At 35.4% G+C, this 27,275-nt stretch overlaps 1 pseudogene; it reads right to left on the reverse strand.

Moving 5' to 3' along the window:
* Positions 1-1,597: 1,597 nt before the first annotated feature.
* LOC132051179 (UDP-glucuronic acid decarboxylase 6-like) lies at positions 1,598-21,912 on the reverse strand (annotated as a pseudogene).
* Positions 21,913-27,275: the final 5,363 nt, after the last annotated feature.

The raw sequence follows: 27,275 nt of genomic DNA on the forward strand, positions 1-27,275 counted from the left end.
ATGCACGTGGTTGAATGCTAAGTTATTCAACTAGAGATTTAGGCATCAACTCCCACTTACTGTTTTTTTTTTTTTAATGGTGCACATATTCTAGTAATTCTAAATCCGCCTCTGATCGTTGTGGGTGGTGAGTGAAAGTAGATGAAGTAGTGCTGAACTGTCATCTTTGTAAAAATTCTTAAATAGACATTTTAATAATGTTAAAACTTTGTCATAGATTTTTATCACTCGCGTCTATTTATACTCATGAAGTGGTTGTAAATAAGAAATATAAATGCGCATAATTATTAAGATTCAAAACTAAAGCACTTAAAGACTGAAATCTGAATGGTTAAGATTGAGACTTTCATTAAATGCAAACAAATGAGGCTTTATAGTCTGTTTGGCTAAACTTTAAAATCTGCTTATTTTGAAATGTGTTTTTTGTTAAAAGTGTTTCCCAAAAGATACTTTCGGAGAGTACCGGTTTATATTTGGCTAATCAATTTGAAAGCAATTTTGCCGATATTAGAGTAGTACTTTGTGCTTAGTAATTGTTCCAAAAATGCTTCCGGGGAAGAGCTGATTTTTTAGCTTATGAAAAACAAATTCTATTGTACTACTCAAAAATACTTATATTTTTTCTAAAAACTTGACAAAAAACATCAACTTTCTAAATAAACACTACTTGAAAAACAATAAAACACTTTTAGCTTCTCAAAAGCTTGACTAAACAAGCTATTAATATTCATAAAATTTCATGTTCAAATAAAAGATGTAGTGCTGCAATTTCTTCAAAGGTTTTCTATAATTTGTTTTACTAGCAAATCCTAACACGCACACCAATCAAAGGGATAAGGTATCAGTACCCCTGAACTATATCTAATGTTTCGAGGATACACTTTACGTTTACACTGGTCCTATTACCTTTCTACACTTTACCTTCACACCCTTCAATGCTGATGTGACATAGAGAGTGTGCTCACTCTCTTTGAGGCGCGTGGGAGACAAAAAATGAGCTAAATTTCTGAATAATATGAACACGTGTCATTTTTTAATTGGACAAGTTTACAATGAATTAGTATACATGACTAATTAACATTACAAAAGGTTGATTTTTCAAGAACTTTAAAAAAAAGGCAATGTTCTTCATCTTCTTCATTTTTGGGTTTCAAAATTCAACAAAAACTCAATCAAATCCACACTAATCAAGCTTAAATTTCAACTACAACTTCACAACAACATCATCACCAAACTCCAGTAATCAATTTGGCAACCAACCAAGAATTTTGACAAACCCATTTTTTATTTTCAAGCTTTTTTAAGGTTCAACAATGGTGGATTCGAAATTCTTTCTCTATTTTCGAATCTCAACAACAACAAAGGATATAGAACGAGTTTAGCCTTGAATAAAGTGATATTTGCATTATATTTTGGATTTAAAAAGTAAACATAAGGAAAAAATGAAATAGATTTTTAAAAAAATTAAAAAAATTGCGAAAATACATGTGAAGCGTGTGTATTTCACTGCCACCAAGAGTTTGGTTCTCTATGCCACGTCAACACTTGGTGTTGCGTTTATTACAGTTCAAAATAGTTCAGGGTAATAGGACCCCTGTAAAGGAAATGTGTGTTTCCGAAACTTTGAGTATAGTTCAGGGGGTACTGATGCCTTATCCCAACAATAATTATTAGAGAAAAGAAAGAAGAAAGAAAAGAGAAACTTCAAACATTGAATTGAATAATTTAACAAAATACACAAGGTTGTACAGCCCAAAAGCCACTAGATTATGAAATGAGTAATTCAGCACAATTACCTTCAAAATCTTTGTGCAAAAAAAAAAAAAAGGGGGGGGGGGGGGCATAGAAAGAATTAGAAAATTGGAGAAGCATATTGATATGAGAAATATACCATGACTAAATCACAAAATAGAGTACAAAGATGAAAGTGTTCACAAGGACAGAAAAAAATAAAACAAATATATTGCATCACATATTGGTTGGATAATATAGCATGCAAAATTCTTGTCACTTTTCTCTTCATATCTTCCTTGATACCCCAAGTCTTAGTCTAAAATCCTCTTCCATCAGTTTAAGGCCATCGCGCAATTTGATTTTTGGTTCCCATCCTAAGAGTTCTTTCGCCTTTGTGATGTCTAGTTTCCTTTGTCGGGGATCATCAGGTGTATTTTCCACCCTTTTTATCTCGATTTTGGGACTGATAAGCCGCAATATCAAAAATACATTAGTTTTCTTTTGTGATACTTGGGACCAAGAAAGCAACTTTGTATAGATAACAAACTAGTTTTTGTCACATTAAAGTAATTGAACTTAACTCACTATAACAGTAAAGTCTATAACTATTTTGTCACATCGAAGTAGTTGAACTACGTGTGAATTTCAAAAGGATCAAGTGACTAACCTCCTTCACTAGCTCCACAAGTTCAATCATGGTAAATTCACCTGGACAACAAGTTAGTAAGAAAGTTTTCACAATGTTATATGTGATATGATTGAGCATATCACCAGGATTTCCAATGTTGATTGGCCTGTATTCTCTCCTTCCATAAGCCGAATGAGCCCATCAACCTTAAAAAAGAATTTAAATAAAAAGAAACATCATATTTGAGTACTAAAAGGATCAAACCCCAAAGGAAAACAAAAGTAATTGCAGTACCATGTCAGAGACATAATAGAAATTATGAGTCTGTGTCCCAGGATCTTGAACTGTTAATGGTTCCCCACTGAAAAGAAAGGTAATAGAAATTAGATTAAATACTATTGGCTATAAAGTCAAAAGTTCAGGAAACTTAAGCAGGACATTTATCAACATAACACAGGTTGGTGATAATGTATGCATTGTAGTGTCAGTGTTTGACTCCAAAGAAGTTGATGCAATGTTATGAGATGTAGTAGCTGTTGTTATGAAATGTAGTAGTTGAATTAGCAATTTATTAGTTGTATTAGTTAGTTAGCTAATGTGGCAAAGTTTGTTGGTATTGTTCAAAAGTTAGTTAAAGTCCCAAAGTTAGTTCTGAAGCCCCGAAATCGATTACTGAGTTAGCATAGCAGTTGATAGCCGTGTAATTGATTAGATTCACTTCATATATACCTTGTAACTCATACAATCAATCATCAATGAATATACATTTTCTCATATCTCTCTCAATATTTCTCTCTCTAACTAAATATCTTGTTGAACCACGAACTTACTTACGGTTCTTGACTTCCCAACTTCTAGATGTTAATTTGAATTTGATTGCACTTTATGCATCATTTGGTATCAGAGATATCGATTCTCGGTAGTGAATTATGACTTGAAGTAATGAAATTGTGACTAGAAGCAAGAATCAAGATAAACCACCAGAAGAAATGGAAGTCAGATGTCAAAAATCCATGATCACTTGTAGAAATTGATCGAGGGAATGGCTAGTATGAACAATCGCAATGTGCAAGCTGATAAGGAATTGAGTGAATTGTGAGCCACCATTAATCAGATAAACCCTAGGGGAAAGGAGCAAGAAATAAGGAAAACTGAGTCTTCGTCAGTTGACGAAAGCGTCGATAGAGGTGCGGCCGAAGTTCGAACTAAGAGAACCATAATGGGCATACAAACAATGGTAACTTCTTTACTAGTTACTCTAGACTAGAGTTTCCTAAGTTTTCAGTTCATGACTTGAGAACCTGGCTGTATAAGGTTGATCAATTCTTTGCCATGGATGAGGCTCCATTTGATCAAAGAGTTAAGCTCACTTCTATTCATTTAGAAGGAGAAGCCATTGCTTGGCATAGACCATATATAAGGTCTAGAAATTCTGTTTTAGACCCTACTTGGACTGAATATGTTTTAGCCTTAAATGAAAGATTTGGGGAGGAATTTGAGGATCATATGGAGTCAATGAAGAGTTTGACTCAGACTGGTAGTGTAAAGGAGTACCAAGATAAGTTTGATAGGTTGTTAACTAGTGTGAATCTGTCAACTGAAAGCATTATTAGTTGCTTTTTGGGAGGGCTTAAACCTGAATTGAATAAGGCTATTAAGATCCATTCACCAAAGGCATTAATGCAGGCTTATAAGATTGCTAGGTTGCAAGAAGAAGTTTTTGAAGCTCAAGCCACGAGTTAGGGTTTAAAACCTGTAGTAAGACACTCACAAACCCTTATATTACCCACTCCTAATCAATTCAAACACCATAAGTTCCAAAAACCACCTGTCCCATATTCAACATTCAAAAAACAAATTGAGTCACAACAAACAAGGCCTAATAGAATTCCTGGTAGAAGGTTGACTGCTGTAGAAATGAATGAAAAGAGGGCTAAAAGTCTTTGTTTTTTCTGTGATGAGAAATATATACCAAGCCATAAGTGAAATTCCAACAAACAAATTTATATAGTAAAAGTAGTGGATGGAGATACAGTCCTTGAGGAAGCAATGGAGGAATCAGTACCAGAGGTTATTGAAGAAGTAGATGAATTCATGACCATATCATTACAAGCTTTTCTGTGGTGTAACGAGGATACCAAACCATAAGAGTGGCGGGTTATCATGAAAAGAGACCTTGCAAGTCTTATTGACACGAGGAGAAGCACACATAACTTCATTGACCAAGAAATGGCCAAGTAGTTAGGCTATCAAGCAAGCACCATCATGGCACAATCAGTTAGTGTTCTTTGATGGAAGGAAGGTGCAAACAGCTTCAATTTGTACGGATTTCTTATTGCTACCTTTGGGCACTGTAGATATTGCTTTAGCTATGCAATAGATAAATACTCTGGGAAGAGTATTGTTTGACTTCAAGAACATAACTATTGAGTTTATGTATCAAGGCAAGAAACATGTCTTGAGAGGAGCAAGTAGTCAATTAAAATCAATTAAGGCCAAGACAGTGAATAAAATTGAAGGAGGGGATACTCAGTTTTTTATGTTGACATTGACATCTGGTGAAGAAGAGGAAAGTCGTTTTCATAATATTCATCTTTTGCTCGAGTGATTCAATTGCCCCTGAGTTATCGGTTTGATTGATCACTATGCTAGTATTTTTGCCTTGCCTACTACTCTTCCACACAAAGGTTCTTTTGATCATAAAATACCATTGGTGGAAGGCAAAATCCGAAACAAGAGGCTTATAGATATCTTGGAGTCAAGAAGGACATCATAGAGAAGTTCGATACAAGAGATGTGATTGTGTGGAGTTATCAAGATAGCACAAGTCCTTATGCGTCTCTAGTTGTATTAGTTGGTAAGAAGGATGGTAGTTGGAGACTATGTGTTGATTACAGGGAATTAGAGCTGGTTATCACCAATTGAGGATGTTCGAAAATGATACCCATAAAACAATTTTTAAAACACATAAAGGGCATTATGAATTCTTGGTTATGCCCTTTGGCTTAACCAATGCCCCATCTTCCCAAAACCTCATGAATTCAATCTTGGACCATTGTTAAGGAAGACAAGTACTAGTTTTCTTTCATGACATATTAATATCTGACAAATGCATGGTGATCATCGAGCGTCATGAATGTTGTTTTTACCGATGCGGAGAGGTTCCAATTGTATGCTAAGATGTCTAAATGTGCATTTGGAGTGCCTAAGATGGAGTATTTTGGTCATTTTATCGATGAAAGAAGGAGTCTGCGATCTGAAAAATTATAGCGAGTTGAGCAATGGCCTATTCCAAATAACATCAAACAACTTAGAGGTTTTTTGGACATTACTGGTTATTATAGGAGATTTATCCAAGGGCATGGTGCTATATGCAGACCATTACATGACCTACTCGAAGGATGGTTATACATGGACTCGATGCAGCTCGCTTTTTGAAAGGTTGAAACAAGCCTTGACTTCTACTCTTGTATTAGCAATACTGATTTCTCCAACCATTCTTAGTTGAGGCCGATGCTAGTGGCAAAAGGATAGGAGCATTTTAATGCAACAAGGACATCCTATCGCTTACATTAGCAAATCGCTAGCACCTAGACAACAAGCAATGTCTTTTTATGATAGAGAACTATTAGCTCTCATTTTTGTTGTTACTAAGTGGTCATACTACTTGTTGGATAAACCATTTGTTGTTAAAACTGATCAAAAAGCTTTGAAACATCTGCTAAAGCAACACATCCACACTGATTTCCAAATAGCTGGCATCTCCAAATTAATGGCATTTGATTTTAGTATTGAGTACAAGAAAAGTGCGAGAAAATAAAAGTCAAGCATACTTTAACCGAAACTGAGTCCGAACTATTGGCTATATCTTGTTAGTTCCATGATTCCTTGTATAATCAAATCAAGTAAACTTGAACTTGATCTGCTTTGTGTAGAACCTCGTTGCTAGATTGCGGACTCGGCCTTTTAAGTTATTCACTTGGTGTAATGATCAGTTGAGATGGAAGGGTAGATTGGTGGTTGGTGCTGATCACTCTCTGAGAACTACTATAATTGATTTATGGCATTCTACTACTCAAAGTGGACACTCTGGCACGGCTTCTACTTTAAAAGACCACAATCATTGTTCTATTAGAAATCTATGGCTACAAATATCAGATAATTAATCAATAAATGTGATGTGTGTCAAACAAATAAATATGATGCCTCTGCATATCCTGGGTTGTTGCAACCTCTTCCTATTCCTGATGGTGTATGGACAGATATTTGTTTAGATTTTATTGAAGGGTTACCTAAATCTAATGTTAAGGATGTCATCTTGGTGGTGGTGGACAGGTTAAGCAACTATGATCACTTCATGAGCTTAAACCACCCTTATACTGCTCAAACAGTTGCTCAGTCTTTCCTTGACAATATTTTCACACTCCATGGGTGACCTGCTACAATCACAAGTTATAGAGATCCTATTTTTCTCAGTAAATTTTGGCAAGAGTTATTTACTTTACAAGGGGTTCAACTTCAAAGATCCACTACCTATCACCCTCAAACAGATGGCAAACTAAGGTTCTCAATAGGACTTTGGAGACTTATCCGAGAAAGCTTCTATTCTGATAGTCCTCATACTTGGTCCAAGTTCATACCATTAGCTGAATGGTGGTACAACACTACTTATCACACTACCATAAAATGTAGTCCTTATGAAGTTCTTTATGGTCAGAAACCACCTCTCCATCTCCTTAGCCTAGGCGGTGAATCTCATCGAAATGGTAGACGGAATCATTGGTTGCTAGAGAATCCATGATCCAGCTTCTAAAGTTTCACATTCTTAGAGCTCAACAAAGGATGAAGGACTTAGCTAATAAGTGTAGCGGTTCTATTTTTTTCGATTCGTATTTGCACTTGCCTCATTTAAAAAGGAAAGTGTCCTGGGAAGTACCGTTGTCAATCATATCGAAAAAAAGGAAAAAATATACTTCTACGTGGATGGTGTTCTAAACGGACTTTATTTTAGAGTCGCCACTTAATTTTTAGGAAATTAGAAAACCAGTTCGAAAAGGGTTCAATCAAAACGGTTAAATTTTAAAAGAATCCTAATCTAACCAGAGTATGGGTAAGGGTTCTGGTGATCCCCTAGGAAAGGTGTTAGGCACCCCGGTATTAAAGATCTGTAAAATACGGTTGACCTACGGGTTCTAATAGTATGCCTTTATAGATATAAGTTGTTTATAGTGAAAAAACTGTTTCGGTTTATATTTTCGCAACGAAGAGTTAGTCATTCATGCAAAATATATCACATTTCAAGAAACAAAAGTGGTAGAGTTTTGCCCAAATTTGGGCATTGGGTTTCGGACTAGAACACCTAGGTTAACTCCCGAAGGCCTTTAACCTAGGTAGAACACCACGTAAGCCCACCCGAGTTTTAGGAAAAGGTTTTTTAGTTTAGATTTTAAAAAGTTTTATAAAAATCATTTTTTAGGCATACTATTATTATCCATTTTTTAGCCATATTTTACATTTTTTAGATTTTCATCCTTCTAGTCCAAGTTAATCCAAAAAATAGTCTAAGTCCAATTTTGTCCAAAATATCCATATGCAAGTTCCACAATTATTTTTGTCTTTTAAATCCATAAAATTTATCAAGTCATTTTTGTCCAAAATCATGATTTGCATTCAAAGAATGTCCATTTTTTTATCCGTAAGGCAGTCTTAGTCTCAAAAATCATTTGCACGTTAACATTTATCTAAAATTAATTTTTTATAACTTAAAAATGGTTTTGGCAACTCTAAATTTCACGACCATTTTGTTTAAGGGTTCCAATGAACACATTTCATCAATTTTACTAAGTAAATAATACGAGGTAAAGGGGGTTGGGCCTACCTAGCCCAACAGAAATAAATGCAATTTTAAACTTATGCGCTCCAAATCTGCTCCAATTGCTCAGCCCGTCCATAATGAGGTTGACTCGATCTAAGTGAGTTGGTGGGCCTCGTTGGACCCACCAAAGGATAGGGTGTTTACAAATAAAATGGGCATACATTGTATTAGTATTTGACTTAAGGACATAAATTAAATTACAATGCCAAAAAATTAAATTACAACAGAATTGGGCTAGGCCCGTAATTATTAAACAAATAGGGAGGGGCAGTTTATGCAAAAGGGAACATTTCTCTCAAATATATCAGCTAAAACAGTAGACAGGCCCAACTGGCCCAGCTACTAAATAGGCATAAATTTTCTAAGTATCAAACTGTAGGATATACATGATATACTATGTGATATACCCTCATATGGTGAGCAAAACCCATTGAAGGGCATACCCTCTATATACACCAAATATATACTATATACCCTTCGATATTCACTCTTCTCAAACACCCCATTTAAAGCACTCACAAGATACTCAATCTTCCCAGAAAAATACTAAATTTCCCAGGTCCAAATTACTCAAGATTCAACAAGCAATCAAGTAGATGGGCAGTTAAGGTTAAGGACTCTAAGCTAGCAAACTCAGACAAGCACAACAAATAACAACTCAACCAAAGATAAGAAAGTAACAAACAATTTTGAGCCAAACAAATGCATATGAGGCAGTATCCAGAACACAGTGCACACAACAAATTTTTAAGAGTCAGTTTCTCACTTGAAACTCATGATTAATCCAGGTTGAAGTAAAGGTAACACTTAGTTAATAAAAGTTTTTTTCAAAGTTTCAGTTTTAGGGATAGGTATACAGTTTCCACAAATGCAGTCACAAACAAAACCTTCAAGTCAAGCTAAGCCTATTTTTGACAGAGTTCAGAGGTGATAACAAATAAAATGGTGTACCTAAAGTTTAAATCTAGGCTAGTGCCAAATAGGATCATTCAGGGCAGTACTCAGTTTCTTGAGATTTCAAAACTGCAATTTTCAGTCTGTTTTCAAAGTTCAGCTGCACATAGTCTTCTAATGTTGGCTAAGTGAATTAATCTTACAAGTTTTATACAGTTTCAAGTAGGGAGGAGTAGTGATTCACAAGTGAAGACTACATCTAGAAGTTATGCTAAATGACATAATAATACACAATCAAAGGAGAAAAAGCAGAACTGCATTATACCCTTATAAGTTTTTCCTAATCAAACAACTATGCCAATCCCAAACAGGACTCAGGAAATGTGCAGTGTCACTGAGAATTCAATACAAGATAACACACTAAGTAAAGATTGAGGAATAGCCAAGTTAATCAACAAACAGGAAAAAACATCTTCATATTTTCAATAAACATCTTCATATTTTCAAACTTGCAGTTCCTTTTTTTTTTCAAGTTCCTTTCTAGCACAAGTAATAAATTTTCAGTCTTCACACTTATCATTTTCAGTCTTTCAGCTTTTAAAGCAGGTTTTCGGTTTTAAATGTGGCAAAACATTCAAAGAAAAGTAAGGGAAACAATTTCACAAACATTCCAGGTAAGGCATGTGCACATACAGTCCACACTTAGTCTTAAGTCAATTTAAAGTTTTCCAAAAATCCAAGATGCAGTGCATCCTTTAAAATAACAGGAATGCACATATCTTTATACAAAAGGATCCAACTAATGTAAGTTGAATCTTTACAGGATACTATAATCACTATATGTAATCAGTTTTATTAGGTAAAGAATTTAAGCAAATAGAACACAAGTATTTTTTTAAGCTAAATCCAAGTGAAAGAAAAATACAAGTCACAAGTGTCTTAAAATGATAGTTTTAGCTTAGTTTCAAACAATTTAAGACAATATGAAACACAAATGTGGAATCAAGGGTTGTATTAGAACACACGAAGTAATCAAGAGACTCAAGACAACAAAGTTTTAAGCCATTTTAAACTAGTTTTAACCTTAAGCAATTTCAAATACTAAGACAAAGAGGCATATGGCATTTAACAAGCATTCCGGGACATTTCTTTTAGACAGCTTTGTGATCAACTTTTGCCATTTCTAGTAAAACAAACAAACAAACAAACATAACAAGGTAACAATAAAGTCTAGACACTATAAAAGCTTGTTCTATTTCCAAAACTTGCACAAATGAGCCACCAAGACTTGATTCAAATAAAATAGGAACTGTGAAGATTCAATGGTTTGCATAAAATTTGTCTACTAGGTAGTCATGTTAAGCAAAGGGACTGAGCAAGCTATAAGCAATATCAGTATAAGGGGAATACAAAACACAAATGGCAACTTATATGGACACAACAGTCAAGTTGCAAACAAGACATAGGGTAGGGACAGGATAAAATCACCAACAACACTAATCCTTTCCCTAGATCCATTATTCTATTTTTTTGTCAAGAACACAAGTCCTTCTCCTACAGTCTTGAAAATCAAATGACAAAAAATAAGAAATTAAAGCTCATTTTAGAAGCTCTCGGCATCAATAGGTTCCAATTAGTTTCTAATTTTCAGACTTAGGAAAAAACAATCAAAATTACATATTTCAATGTAACCTATGGTCACAGTTTAGCATTCTAGGGTCAAAACAGGTTCATTTTACAACTTTTAATCCTTAAAGGCCATACTTGGCCAAGAATAGTCTCAATTTTGAAAAGACAAGTTCTGAGGAGTGTCAAATTATAAGTTGGAGCAAATAGTAACATTCAGAGGCAATTTCCATCTTAAATGGATCACAATGGTCCCTAGACAACACCTAGATGAACACAGTTTGATCTAGATAGCTGATTTCAAGGTAAGTTTCCATTTTTTAGTCACATGGTCAGATAATTTTCCACAGGCATTATACTAAATTACAGAAAATTTAAGGCAGGGGACTTGGAGGGTGTAGGATCTCTTTCCTAGGTCATGAAAATGCACTAGGAGCAACACACGTAGCACATTATACTAGGATAGGTTAAACAAGTTCACATTTTAGCTTATTTTTAAGTAAAAGAGGGACAGAGTTACAATTTAGTGAAGTTCTGCACCTTTAAAGCCATTTTCAAGTTCTAACAATGCAAATCTCAGATGAGGCAAGCATAAATTCCCCATAGACTGATGAAACTCATTTTTTAGCATATATAGACTTCAATATTTAACTAACTTCTCATAACAACTCCTAGGTTTCAAAATCTTTATAAGACAGACACCAAGTTCCATTTTTATTCCTATTAAACTACTCAAACAAGATAGCAAGTCCATTCAAAGCTATTCAGTTTTCATTTTCAGAACAATATAAACACTTATGCAGTTTTTTTTTTTTTTAAAACTTCAAATTAACAAAACTAGATTATGGTGATGACTTAAGATCATTTTCACAGAAGAAACTGTAAGTATACCAATCCAAATCAAGCTATCAAGCACTAGGCACTAGTGTATACCATTTTTAGCAGTTTGACAACAGAGAAAGTAACAGACCATAAACATCAAACCAAAAAGCAATTTCAAGATATTTGGTCTTTTAAGCAACACTTCATTCAAGTTTTAAACAAACAACTTCATGACTTATTTTGAAGGAAAAAACTTACTAACTTAAAACAGTTTTCAGCATATCAAACAAGTATACCCTCTTAAGCAACTAACAAAAAATCATATCCAACTACATATGGGCAAAATAGAGTCTAGAAACTGAAATAAACCATAGGAGTGATTCCCAGATTTCAAAATAACTATGTCTTACCCAAAATCATAGCTAAATACTCCTATCCTATCAAGATAATCTCCAAAACCACCACAACTTCAAAACACAAAGCTAAAATAAAAGCATGAGATTACAGTTTTAAATGTAGATATTGGCCAACTAAACTTCTTGTCCTAAACATCTAAGTGGCTACCCTTAAAATAAACTTTAAGCAAAAACTCAGACCCCCCATATTCAGTAATTTCTTTGTATTCTTCAAACTGATAAGTTATAATGTCTATTTAGCATAACATTATCTAACACAAGCTCATTTCATGACTTTGAATAGTAAAACAAGCACAAAAATAACAATATTGAGAACTAGACTAAGCATTCATGGCATTTCAAATAGTGAACAAGTTTAAACAAAGCATAATCATGAGTGGAAATAGGAAAAAGGATTAGAACAAGGTTTACCTTTTATTGGGGCAACCTAAAGACCAAAATAGGATTGAATCTTCAAACTTCAAACCACTAAACCCTTTTGATCATCAAAAATCACGTTTCTTTATCTTTTACTTCTTGTATATCTAGATATATTGAATAGATATTCCTTATAAAAACTGTTTTTCATACATATATTTCTTGTATATTTCTTATATTTTTTAGCCTATGCTTTTCTAAATTTAGAAAAAAGGTCCTCTTCCAATTCCTCGACTTGCTATTTATAGGCTTTTCCAAATTAGGGAATCCTAGGATAAAATGGACACCTCATCCTAAGTTTTCCCCCAAAAAATCTTAAAATTGTACCCTATAACAGATAATTCAAAATTCCCCACATAGGACAACAAAATCCAACCCATTTGTACCCTAAAATCTATCCAATAATCAAATAAAAATTTGAAAATCAAAATAGTACAAAACAGCCTATATTCCAATGGTATAGTTGTACTAATTAGTACAATGGGATAAAATCCCCAATTCATGTACCTCAATTTAGGGAATTGCTAGGAAATTTCCCCTAGGTTTTGATTTTGTGGTGCTAAGGTGCACAAGATGGCTAAGGGTTCGTGACCCTGCCCATGGCAACCTTAACCCAATCAAAACCCAAGTAACATCCTAGTCTAGGGGTTAATTTAGATAGCAAAAACAAATATTCAAAGGGAATTGAACCTGGAAACCATGAAAGCACGTGGTTAAGATCAAAAACCCTCAAACAATTAGCCAAAATAAGCCCAAAATTGCCATGAATCGAAGGTGCGAGTAAACCCCTAGCAAGTCGCCTCCATCGCCTGAAAATGGGAGGAGGGTGACGGGTTGAGAGAAAGTGAAGTGGAGGGGTGGTAGTTTATTTTAATAAACTTCCATCCCCTTCTTTTTTAAAAATATTTCCCCCTTAAGTTTTTTAAAATATTTAAGTTAACCCCCCCAATTTAAATCAATTAAAGACCATATATTATAAATACGCATATCACTAAATGAAATAATTATTTAGGCCAAGCAAGATTTAAAACTCGTAGATTCAAAATATTAGCTTTAAAACGAGCCTAATATTGACATAGTTCCGAGAATTATTTTAAAATGTGAAAAAAAATGCAGTCAAAATGAGCCATAATTCATACGTCATTTTAATTAGCAATTTTTTTGATTTAGACGGAGCGGGATACATATCTTCTTTTCACATCATATTTGTGAGAGTAAATAGCTCGTAATTTTCTTATAATTGGCAATTTTTTATGAAATAATAATAAAATGTCAATTTTTCAATTTTCTCGGGATTTTTGAAATTTTAAAATTGAAAGGAAGTATCCTTACTCCGTCTTTGACTCGGGAAATTCGAAAACTTAAAACACGCAAATTATGAGGTGAAAATTAGGTGTCAACAAAAAGCACAGATCAGATAGGAGTTTTGAAGTAGGTGATTGGGTGTATCTCAAACTACAACCCTACAGACAGATTTCTATTGCTACTAGACCATTCAACAAATTGGTAGCTAAGTATTTTGGCCCTTATCCCATGCAAGAATTGGCCCGGTTGCATATAGGCTCTTACTTCCTGCTGATGTTCAAATCCACAACACCTTTCATGTGTCCCAATTGAAGAAGTGTCATGAAGTGCCTACCAGCATCAAACATCCTCTTGTTTTTCATCTATCTAGTCCTTATTGCCCCTCCCCAGAACTAGTGTTAGATAGCAGACTTGTGAAGAGAGGAAACAAAGTTGCTGCTCAGGTGTTAGTGAAATGGACAGATATTGATGCTTCTCAAGCTACTTGGGAATATCTTACTCATTTGAAACACAGATTTCATGCTTTTTAGTCTTAAGGTCAAGCCTGTACTTCTGTAGGGGGGTATTGATGCAATGTTATGAGATGTAGTAGCTGTTGTTATGAAACGTAGTAGCTGAATTAGCATTTTATTAGTTGTATTAGTTAGTTAGCTAATGTGGCAAAGTTAGTTGGTATTGTTCAAAAGTTAGTTAAAGTCCCAAAATTAGTTACAATCCCAGAAATCAGTTACAGGTTAGCATACCAGTTGACAGCTGTGTAATTGATTAAATTCACTTCATATATACCTTGTAACTCACACAACCTATCATCAATGAATATACATTTTCTCATATCTCTCTCAATATTTCTCTCTCTAGCTAAATATCTCTGTTGAACCCTGAACTTAGCTTACAGTTCTTCAAGTTCCCAACTTCTAGATCTGTTATTTCGAATTTGATTGCACTTTGTGCATCAGAAGTCTATAGCTATGTTATTTGATCCTCCAAAGATGCCACATCCGTATTAGATCCTCCATAAATACATAATTCTTGGAGGATCCAAGATAGGTCGGTGGCCTTTTTAGAGGGTCCGAGCAACATAGGTCTATAGACATGATTTTGAAGACCAAACCGAAGCAAACTTATTCGGCTTATGTTCTTTTGTTGGAAATAATAACTATTGGATCAGGTCCACCCATAAGGGGTGTTAATTAGCCTATTCTCCTCCTAAACCCTAGCCTATAATGTATAAATGTGTATTATGGGTGTTGGAAAATATAGGTTTTTCCACCATCAAAATGACGGCTAGGGTTACTGTTTTACAAAAAAAATCTTTTGAGGATTTTTAGGCTGTGGAAATAAGGAAATTCCTTCGTGACGATTTCTGACGACTGGTGACACGAATCATGATTTCTGCAAACCCGCTTCCACTAAGGAGACACCTGTAAGTCTACTACCAAGGATTTTTGGTTAAATACTATACTCCCTCCGGTCCAAATAATTTAGGTTTTAAGCTTAGGCACATAGATTAAGGAACTCACTTACTCCTAAAAGTTAAGAGGGCTTTTGACTAAGATACCCTTAATTATGATATTCTTTTGTTTTTAGGTTGACATAATTATTACAGGGATATGAGAATATATAAAGGGCAAATTTTGAAAAGAGAACCAAACACTTATATTGGTTTTGTGAAACATCAATTATTTTGGACCAACTTTTAGGATTTTTTTACCAAAATAATACATTATTTAAAACAATTAACAAGAATAATACAATACTTTTAAAATTTAAAGAAATAGAATAAACGCAGTTGTGAGTAAACTTTAGGTAATATTTTATTAAAATATTATGACGGAAAAAAGTTAGGACAAATAGAATAACGAAAATATAAAACGTAAATGTGAATAACGTTTTACAAGTATTTCGTTACTGAGAGTTATGACTCTCTGATTCTATGAATTACTCTCTGCTAAAGTACAATTTGTGAGTCCAAGATGATTTTCATTTCTCTCAAACCTTTTTTCTATACTTATTTTCTTACTTTTTATATTTGTGGTTCCAAGTAAATAAGAATTAATGTGTGGTTAGGAAAAGGAAAACGAGTGAGGGACTTCTATGGAACTTAATTCTCCACTTTTTATTTGTGCAAATTTAATTCGTTGTGTATCATTTTTGGTGTGGTTTGTTAGAAAGAAATAAAAGAGAGAGAGAAATTGGAGAAAAAGGTAAGAAAAGAAGCACAGAAAAAGGAGTGAGAAAAATGAATCACTTGGACCCACCAGTTTTACTTTAGGAGGGAGTAATTAATAGAATCAAAGAGTCGTAACTCCCAGTAACGAAATACTTGTAAAACGTTACTAACAATTACGTTTTATGTTTTCGTTATTCCGTCTGTCTAAATTTTTCCATTAAATTTTTTAAATAAAATATTACCTAAAACGTTACTCACAACTACGTTTATTCTATTTTTATAAATTTTAAAAATATTGTATTATTCTTATTAATTGTTTGAAATAATGTATTATTTAAGTAAAAAATTCAATTTTTAGAAGCTAAAACCTCTATCGTTTTGCACTGGAGGGAGTAGTAACACTAGCTCTTTCGCTCTCTATGGTAGTGCAGGTGTTCAAAGGAAAAAAAAAACATGAAGATGGCTATAACTGAATGTTGTATCACAATGATGAACGTAACTTACCGACATTGAATAAACTTACCGACAACGTACGCCCATCATAAATATTCATTCGAGGGCCATATATATTTTTTTTTTTTATCATAGGGAACCCGCGACCGCTACCCTTCGGTGCGCGGGGCAAACCCGGCTTACGTGCAATAGCTCGCAAACCACACAAGAAGAGGTAACCCGCACTAGGCAAGCCCGGTGTGACGAGCTCAACCCAGAAGGCAAATCCCCTACTGTCGTAGGCAGGGGGTTTCGAACTTGAGACCTCCATTATGAAAGCCCCATGCTCAACAAACTGAGCCACCCTTGGCCATATATATTGAGTCCGGAATCAAAATGACCCAAAAAAAAACCTTTTGAACCAAAATACTCCAACAAAAAAAAAAAGGTGCCATAAGTACCTTTAGCGCAGTAATTTATTGCGCTAAAGGACTTAACCGTAACGGCGCGATTAAGTCCTTTAACGCAGTAAAATACTGCGTTATAGAACCTGACCAATTTTTTTTCTATAACGCAGTATTTTACTGCGTTATAGAAACAGTAAAAAAAAAATAAAAAATTTGGCCAACTTTATTTTTTGCAACACTTTAGTGTTTTTTTTCATACTTTGACCAACAATTAGTCGTGTGTCAAGACTCCGAAACGTCAATATTTTATATAGAACCTGATATTTTTTTTTTGCGTACAATAATGTAGGCTCAATACATCAAGGATACGTAAACGTTTGGATCGTCATTTTTAGGGGTTGAAAAGGTGCCCGAAGTAAGTTTTGTTTGAAAACTTTAGATTTAAGTGTTCTATTTTTATAAGGTTATTTTAGTCAACTTTATATGTCGAGAAAATTAGTCGCCTTTATTTTAAAAAATTGAAACCAGAAAAGTGAAATTGACATTCACGCCTACATTGCCCCCTAGGATTTTTTGTTGAAATCTATTGCGTATTATCATATTATAAGTAAAGAAAACTAAAACTTCAAGCCAATTTGAGGAAAAATTGAAATTGAATAGGATAACTAGTGTTTTTTTAAAAATCGGCTCGGCCAAACCACCTTGCGGCAGTTTGGCCGAGTAGATCTCGAGAAAATACACAAGATAACAAAAAAAATCGCGTAAAACGGACATCCCAGCTCAAAGTTATGACCATCTAAAGTTTGACTACTTTACAACTAGTTTTTCTCCCTATATTTTTTAGAATTAGATTTATATTCAAAATAAAGTTATGTCTTGATTAAAATATAACACGCTTAAATCAAAACCTTAAAAAATAAAACATTTAAACCTAAAGTTTCCAAACAAAACTTACTTCGGGTACCTTTTTAACCCCTAAAACGACGATCCGAATGTTTACGTATCCTTGATGTATTGAGCCTACATTATAGTACGCAGAAAAAAATATCAGGTTCTATATAAAATATTGACGTTTCGGAGTCTTGACACACGACTAAACGTTGGTCAAAGTATGAAAAAAACACTAAGTGTTGCAAAGAAAAAATTTATTAAAATAAGATGTTGCGATCTTTTTATAGAAAAAAACACTAAGTGTTCCTTAAGTGTGTTATTTTTTAATGCGTAACTTTATCTCGAATATGTTGCAAAAAAAAAACGTGTAAATCGGACGTCCGAGCGCAAAAAATTGCGTATATTCGAAATAAAGTTACGCTTTAAAAAATAACACTTAAATCTAAACCCTAAAAATAAAAAACTTTGGGCTAATGACAACAAGTCTTCAAACAAAAATGGACGTCTATGTATATAGAATACTTAAACCTAAAATTTTCAAACAAAACTTACTTCGGACACCTTTTCAACCCTAAAATGACGATCCGAACATTTACGTATCCTTGATGTATTGAGCCTACATTATTGTACGCAAAAAAAAATATCAGGTTCTATATAAAATATTGACGTTTCAGAGTTTTGACACATAACTAATCGTTGATCAAAGTATGGAAAAAAAACACTAAAGTGTTGCAAAAAATAAAGTTGGCCAATTTTTTTTTTTTTTTTTTTTTTCGTTTCTATAACGCAAGAAATCGCGTTATAGAAAAAATTGGCTGTGTTCTACAACGCAGTATTTTACTGCATTAAAAGACTTAACGGCGCCGTTACGGTTAAGTCCTTATGTCACTTTTTTTTTGTTGGGGTATTTTGGTTCAAAAGGTTTTTTTGGGGTCATTTTGGTTCCAGACTCATATATATTGAATGTTCTAGCAATGCGGATTTCTGGTCCAGTACACAGATAACAATATGTCATGAATGATTAAAGTTGAAAGCAACACGAAAATTAGCTGAAGAAACACCAGATTACCAATCCCATGCTGTCTATGGTAGTCGAACATCAATGTCTCTGCCACACGCTTCCCCTCGTCATAGCAGCTCCTAACTCCTATACACAATGAAACTGACATTATTAAGGATATACTTCTCGGAAATGCTCAAATGTAAACTCATTATACCATGATTGTTGGTTGACTATGTGATCATTTTTAAGGGATAATTACCTTTTTGGGCCGCCCTAAAAAGTAGCAGCCGACAGATGTATATGTTTTGTGTATCAAGTATAAATATAAATATGATATACATATTGTATACATAAATATACATAATTATACGTGATCATTGCATATGTTCTGTATGTTTTGCTAGAGCCCGTAATTAATTTCGACCGGTGGGCCAAAAATAAAGAAGACCCTTTTCTTGATTCATTATCTGATTTTAGTGTACTGCTTATCACTTAAGCTCTGTTCTGATAGATTCTCGACTTGATCAATGCAATTTTGTGAAAACTAAGTAGGCCAAGAAAGATAGATAGAGCAACTTGGTAAGTTTAATCCATAAGCATCACCATAAAAGAAATTGCATGTCTTCTTATTAACAACAACTAGATGTATAAGTGGGGTAGAGAATAAGATTAACGCACAAAGAACAACATATGGTCCTTAGGTGCAAAAAGAGTAACAGAAATTAAGAGTTATGGTGCTGACCTATAATTTGACTTGAAATTCAAGAACAACGAGGACGAATCCAGCTTGGTGAAAGTAGTTTCACTTTCATAGCATCTTGTGCAGCCCTTTTTTGATCTCATAGCATATTAAACAATACAAAACTGTCTTTCTTAAATCTTCTACGCTTCTACGCACCCGCGTATGCAAATATGCTTTTACAGAAATGCTTAAGTTGAGAGAGATGTACCTATCGTGTTAACGTTACCCCAATGGCTTTCAGGTTGGGGATGGACAAGAGGATCGCCATAAACCTCTGTAGTCGATGTGAGTAGAATCCTGTATATCGTTACAGAAAATTATTTAAGTACAAGCCAGAGAAATCAGCTCATCAAGGTGTATTTTTTCAATCTTCTAACCTTGCTCCAATGCGCTTTGCTAGCCCCAACATGTTTAGCGTGCCAATAACATTAGTCTTCATTGTCTGTTGACTAAAAAAAAAAAAAAAGCATCATAAGTTAATAAGAGTTGTTTCTACCGATCTTTGGAGAAAAGCGTGACAAAACATCCATACTAAATTTTAAACTACTTTCAAGACTGAAGGACTATCAATGTGAGGTCAAAAGAGAAAATCTATATGCAGCGGCTACGAATTTATACTCTCTTTGTTACTTTTATGCAAATGAATCAGTACAAAAGAAGCTCTTGATTTACTCTTTCTCGAAAGAGTAACAATAAATATTGATGGATAAAACTAAAGCTATTCTTCACAGAGAATATATGAATGAGTGATAAGAGTATGCCAAATACAAAATTAAAGACTTGCAGTGTAATTTTACAAATCAAAACGTACCTTAACAGGATTGTGCTTGTAGAAGATTGGAGAAGCAGGGCATGCAAGATGATATATCTGGTCAACTTCAACCAACGTAGGCTCTGTCACATCTACAATGGTGAATACAGTGTTGTCAAAGGCTCATTTAAGCCCTGAAGCTCAGAAATGATTAGGGAGGGCGCTTCGCCTCGCTTAAGCTGTTCTTTAGTGTAGGCAAGGCGCTAAGCCGTATGCCTCATTTCCCATGAGTTCTATCGTGAATCCGGTGTTATTAAATAACAAATAAAACCGGCAAATAAGTGTATTAGTTGCTAAGGAAAAAATTATGAATGAATTTGTTATTTTTTTCATGAATTAGACATATAGTTTTATTTTCATTGCCAATCTTTACTAAAGCCCATACTTTAATTGCGCTCTGCGCTTAAAGCCTGTATAGACCTTGGAGCGCTTTTTAGAGCTTTTCGACTTTGACAACACTGGGTTGTTAGAACTACTAAAGAAACAAGGCGGAGGGGAAAAACGACAGAGCTCTCTCACCTTCATCATAATTGGCAAAAATGCCCTACATAAAAGTTCACCAAATCATTTTATATCAGAAGTAGGTAGTCCTTGATATGCTTTAGATTGGATAGCTACTTTTGTTTAGAGATAAAATGTTGCTAGATTGTCAGACCAAGATAAAACTTGTATTCTCCTGGCACGTGTGTTAGGTACTTCATCCAGAACTCTAAACATCTATGACTACTATATGAATGGTGAAAAAAATGAAAGGATACCATGACGCATAAGCTCGAATCTTGGATGACCGATCCATTTGCTAAGATTGTCCTTCAAACTGGTGAAAAAATTGTCCACAACAATAACCTACAGAATCATACAGAAAAATTTGCTCAACTAAAGGATTTCTTTAAGAAAGACGGTTTGTTTAAGAATATTAAAAGTCGATAAGTTCGAGTATAGAAGGCACCTCATTCTTTTCATTCTCCATCAGTTTGTCCACTTGGTGGGACCAATAAATCCAGCTCCTCCAGTGACCAAAATTCTCATGTTAGGCTGTCATTTGGGAAAAGAATGTATTAGCAAATAGGTCAGCTATGAAAGTTAGAACCAAGTCAAGCCTTATAGTGTTATGGTTTGCATAATGAAAACTAGTAATATTGTGAGACCATTCGACCAATCATTAACAAAGTGTGGTGCCAAATTTCATAGCTGCATTATTACTAGCTATTCAGCAGAAAAAGAAGAGAGACTGTGCAAGTAGGTTAAAAGATAACATTTTGTAGATATGTAAAATGTCGAATCCCCTTTGACACAAGGAAGCTTCTAGTGAACAGACAAATGTGATTCAAAAGTTGCTTTAGGTTGTAGGTTTGAATTCCAAGTGTATCATTCTTGCAATTTTTGGAATCCCCTTGTTAGAATTCCAAATTTTTCATCCTTGAATCTTTTTTAATTCCCGTGTTAGAATTTCCAACTCCACCACTGTTTTATGAAAGAGTAGCACCAATTTTTTCTGGTGTGTGTGAACAAACATTGGTATTTAAAAAAAGTAAGTTACTTGTCAGGTGTTGGATACTTTTAAGTCTTAATAGTCCCTTGGAAAAAACCGCAAGATTAGCCCAAAGCGGAAGATTATCTTTAGGTTGTTTTAGTCCAACAAATTTTACTTGAAAGAACTTTGAGAAACACAATGGAGATGGTGTTGGAGGAGGCTTTGTTGTTGTTCATTGCTCTCCATTTGAAGAACTCTTTGCCATTCATGATATAATCTAAGAGACCACCAAACAGTATAGAGCACTAGGTTCTCTATCTGTTCCCTCAAGTAAAAGACAGAAAGTAAATAGCACAAGATATTCCCGTGGAAAACTCCTTGCTCAAGGGATTAACAATCACGACCTATCCCAGTAGGATTTCCAACTTCACTAAACTGAGTAACTTCAGATTACAACCTATTGCAACCTAGGCATTAACCTCTTAATCCCTCACCCCTTGCAATAACTCTATTGTAAGCCCTTTACAATAACTCTATTGCAAAGCTACAACCCTTGATTAACTCTAGCCAAGAAACCAGAACAAAAAGGTTGAAAACTGTCCTACAATGACACTTCTTGAAAGCAGTGTAGGATTACAAATAAAGAGCAAAATGACAAAGACTCAACAAACCTAAGGACTTAAGAAATCTTCAGTGTCGGGATCTGGTCCTTGAGTTTGTGGCAGCTTTGTTCTTGAATGAACCTTGAAAACAGCGGCGGCTAGCACTTGTGAGAAAATCTGATTTTAGGTTTTGTAAGTATGTGTTAATCCTTGTAACATGTTGTATATATATGAGAGAGAATGTGAGAATAGATAGGGACATTTCATCTTTTGGTTTGGCCACTAGTAAGCTTTAACAGCTTTCTTTGCTGCCGCACGTCGGTACGGTCTGCAAACTTTACAATTTGTAGAGTTGACTGTACTACAACCAAGAGAACTTATCACACCTGGTCCCTGTCTGGTTCCTCAAGTATGTTTGGCAAATCATCAAAACACGGAATATCATAACTTATCAATTTCCCCCTTTTTGATGATGACAAACCCAGAAATGATATTCCCCTTGAAAACCAGATTCCCACTTGTTCCCCTTGCGTATCAGATCTATCTTTCAAGCATAACATCATGTTTAGCAGCAACAACAACACATATCTTTTTACCCCTTGAACATTGACCCCCTCCCTTGAACTTCCCCCGTTTAGCATCATTGAAAAGAGTAATAGTAGTAACATAAGCAAAAAAAAAATTTAGTAGCATTAACTCATGGCCACTGGGGCAACACAACATAAGCAATAACAGGAACAACAAATTAATATCAGTGTATAAAACAAAGTAATTGCCCATATTTGATTAATCACAACACAAAATATGTTAATGAAACAGCCAAGAGGATCAATGTCATTAAGAACATGGATCAAAAGAGGACATAACTTAAGAGGGTTAGTAAGTGGATTAAGGACATGGATGGAGGATTGGGCAAAAGGAAACTTAAGGGGATAAAGCTTTGACGAGCTTGACCACCCGCTCATTTGCAGTCCTGTAAGCAGTGACCAGCTGCTCTTTCAGGTCCTCCACATGTTTCCTTAGCATTTCATTGTTAGCTTTCAACTGCGCATTTCCATTTACCAAGGGACTACTGGGACCTGGTTCGCTACCTCTCTGCTAAGATTTTAAAATAGCATTTTCACCCTGTAAGCTTGAAATGGTGGAGTTGCTACCAACTTCTCCCTTTTTCAACACACACTCACACTCCTCCAAGGTACCTAAGGTGAACATTTGTTTCCTGGTCCCTAAGGTTGCCTTTCCCAGCTTAACTTCAAAAAACTCAAAGACCTTGGTAAGAAAGAATCTGTAGGAAAGTCCATGCTTGTCATCCCTCATATTAGCAACCTTCATAATGTGCTCTATCATAAGAGCTGGTAGGATAATGGATGTGAAGGATGCTAATGCCTCAATAAAAACCAAATCCGATATGGTTGCCATTGGCCTTCTTTCAGACCTGAGAAGTAACACTTTGTTGACCATTTCAAATAAGAGCTGATATTCAGACTTGAGCTCTTTCTTAAACAGTCTTGGCCTAGACACAATCCCTTCTCTTTTGACAATGAGCTTTATGAATTCAGGCGAAGCATTCCCCACAAGAGTTTTCATCCCATCAGTAGGCACACCAAGAATCTCCCTAAGCTTTTCCTCATCAAGGATAAACTCAGTCCCATTCACATACAACATCAGAGCATCATCATCAGTAATAACCAAACTTGCATAGAAACTTCTCACTTCTTCTTCATAGACTTTGGGACCTGGAGGAACAAAGACGTGATTCCATCTTTGGAACTCAACAGTGTCAAGAAGTTCTTTCATGCCATGTTTTTCAGAAATATTAGAGTCAAAAACTCTACCCAATAGCACTTTTTGAGACTTCAGAATCTCCTTCTTGTCCAACTCCGATAGTTCAACTTTTTGCTTCTTTGAGGAACCCGGTTCCTCACTTACACTCTCTTTCTTTTCTTGAGAGTTCGAGTCTCACTCTTTTCTTTCTCAATCTGTTCATCCTTAGCATCTGTTGCATCTCTCTCAGCCGACTTCCCTTTTTCCATTTTCCTCTTCTTTGAATTCTTCCTCACAAGTGGAGATTTATCCACTTCATTCTCCTCATCCTCCTCGGTCACCACATTAGCAGGTGATGCCACCTCCTCATCAATTAGCCTACTTTTCACTAACCCCCTCTCTTTCCTTAACGACCTTTTTTCTTTATTTGCCTTCATAGAAGACTTAAGTTGAGCCTTTTTCTTTTGTCTTGTAATAGGAGGTTTATGGGTAATATATGTTTTCTTTCCTTTATACCACCCATTTTTTGGATCGGCTCAAAATAAGGGTTCGTTTAGAGAGATCAAGTTCCTTCTCAGGAGAGAGATCTCAAAATGACACAATTTGCATCATCATCAAAATCAACCTCCCCCGAGAAGGACTTGGGTTGAGAGAGGGATCGGGTTCCTTCTCCGACAGAGACAATTTCTTCCTCTCTACAGAATATTAGATCTGCGTTTAACTTTTTCGATTTAAAGACCCGTGAGGGAGTTGACACTATCATGGGGAGCAAAATTGCCTGATTTGTAATAGGAGGTTTGTGGGCAATATATTACTATCGAGAGGTTCGTTTAAACACGGTGCTCGAAAATAAGATCATCCCGAGAAGGACTGTTCCTTCCTAGGAGAGATCTCACTAGTGGTACGAGCGATAGTTGTCTCATCTATCCAAATAGGAGCTATCTTGAGTGTAGAAGACTTAGACTTTCCTTGGGTTGAGGGACCAGGTCCCTCATTCTGTTCCCCCTTCTTTAGCACATCCACTAATTCCCCTTGAGTCCCTTCACCACTTCCTGTAGCCTTCAAGGTTTCTACAAACCCAGCAACAATTTCTTCTTCACTCTCTAGAATATTAGATCTAGCACGTTGCTTTTTCAGTTAAAGACCCATCAAAATCCACAGAGGGTCATCTACTCCTTTAATATTATCATGGAGAGCAAAATTACCTGATTTTATCGAAATTTCCATAACATTGGCGACATTTTCCTCTTTCTTTGTCTCACCAGCATCATGTGCCTCATGCATGTTCTTAGACATCAATTTAGGATCAACAATGTCTTGTTCCTGTGTACCAACATCCTCAGTCACCATTGTTTGACTAGTAACCTCGATACCATCATCCTTTTCACTGATTTCCTCTATTTTGGAGATATTTCGACATAAAGGCTATTTGACCACTTTCTACAGAGTCGTGTTTTTCAATGGGAGCAGAGGTGGAGGAAGAGGATATGAATTGCTTGGGGGTTTGGTTTTTGCGAGTCCTAGAGGGACCAGAAATCGTTGATTTTGGGGGTGAGACGGTGGGATTTTAGTCAGTAGAAATTGGAGATTTTGGCGGTGAGTCTTGGGTTTTTGGTTCAGATGGGGTTGGAGTTTTGGAAGGTGACAGAGTTGGGTTTGATTCTGGCACGTTTGGAGAGGAGGATTCCTTTTGAGACATGATTAGTTTTAGTCGAGAAAACAACTTAGGGAGAGAATGTAGAGAGTTTAAGTGGTCTGTTATGTTTAGTGAGATAGATAACAGAGTTTGGTTAAACTAAGAGAGAAGGATCCGGTTCTGATTAGGTGTGAGAGTGAAAAGGTTTTTCTTGATCATCCTGTCGGTTCAGAAGAGGTGTATCGTTTGACACTCAAATTTTAGAATTAGAGGCGGGAAGCAATTAATGACGTCGTACTCTAAGCAGTTCAAAAACACATAAGTACTGAAGAGACTACTAACCTGAGTCATATGAACTAGGTTCTTTGACAATATATTAAAAATGAGGGCAAAAACTCTGTGAAGTGAAATGTCACTTATATTTGTGTTGTCCTGAAACTGCCATGCATGTATACCTATAACGGTATAGAGTTGAGTTAGATGCTACCAAAAAATACCTTTTAGCATTGTACATTTCTCTTGATATAGCCAATCACTGAAGGAACTTATGGAAGGGCAACTAGTTGAGCTTGATCAAGCCCAACTCCAAACGATTTCTTTCAAAGTGCTCCCTGATCAGTGCCTTGGTGAAGATGTCTGCTACCTAGTCCTCCATCTTGCAAAACTTCATACAGATCAAACTCTTTTCAACATTAGCCCTCAGGAAGTGGTGCCTAACATCAATGTGCTTGGTCTTTTCGTGTTGTATTATATTTTTTGCCATATTAAGTGCACTCGTATTATCACACAACAAGGGAACTCAGTCAGTAAGCACACCAAAATACTCAAGCTATTGTTTGATCCATAATAATTGAGCACAATAGGAGGCAGCAACCATATATTCTATAATTGAGCACAACAGGAGGCAGCAGCCACATACTCTACTTCAGCAGTAGAAAGAGCCACAGAGTTTTGTATCTTTTTTTTCCCATGAGATCAAGCATGACCCCAGAAAATGTGTCATTCCAGATGTGCTCTTCCTATCCACTAGATATCCATTATAGTTAGCATCAGCATAACCAACCAAGTCAAAATTATCTCCTGAAGGATATAAGATGACCAGGTCGGAAGTCCCTTTGAGATACCTTAAATTTTTTTTTTGCAGCCTTTAAGTGAGATTCTTTTGGACTTGATTGAAAACTTGCACACAACCCAACACTAAAGACAATGTCAGGTCTGCTAGCAGTTAAGTACAGAAGAGACCAAGTGATACCTCTATACATGGATTCATTGACAGGAGAATCTGGTTCGTCCATGTCTAACCGAGTAGTAGTATCTATAGGTGTATCAATGGTCTTGGCATTTTCCATCTCAAATCTCTTCAATAGCTCCTTGATGTACTTTTATTGACTGATCATGGTGCCCTTTAAGGTTTTCTTTACTTGCAACCCCAGGAAGAAGTTCACCTCACCCATCATGCTCATCTCAAATTCACTTCCTATGAGCTTCGAAAATTCTTCACAAAGGAAATCATTTGTAGCATAAAAAATTATATCATCAACATAAACTTGCACAATTAACAGATTCCTTCCTCTTTTCTTCAGAAATAAGGTGTTGCCAATTTTTCCTTTTGTAAAGCCATTTTCA

This window comes from Lycium ferocissimum, chromosome 3 (assembly GCF_029784015.1).
Source record: "Lycium ferocissimum isolate CSIRO_LF1 chromosome 3, AGI_CSIRO_Lferr_CH_V1, whole genome shotgun sequence".
Taxonomy (NCBI): domain Eukaryota; kingdom Viridiplantae; phylum Streptophyta; class Magnoliopsida; order Solanales; family Solanaceae; genus Lycium; species Lycium ferocissimum.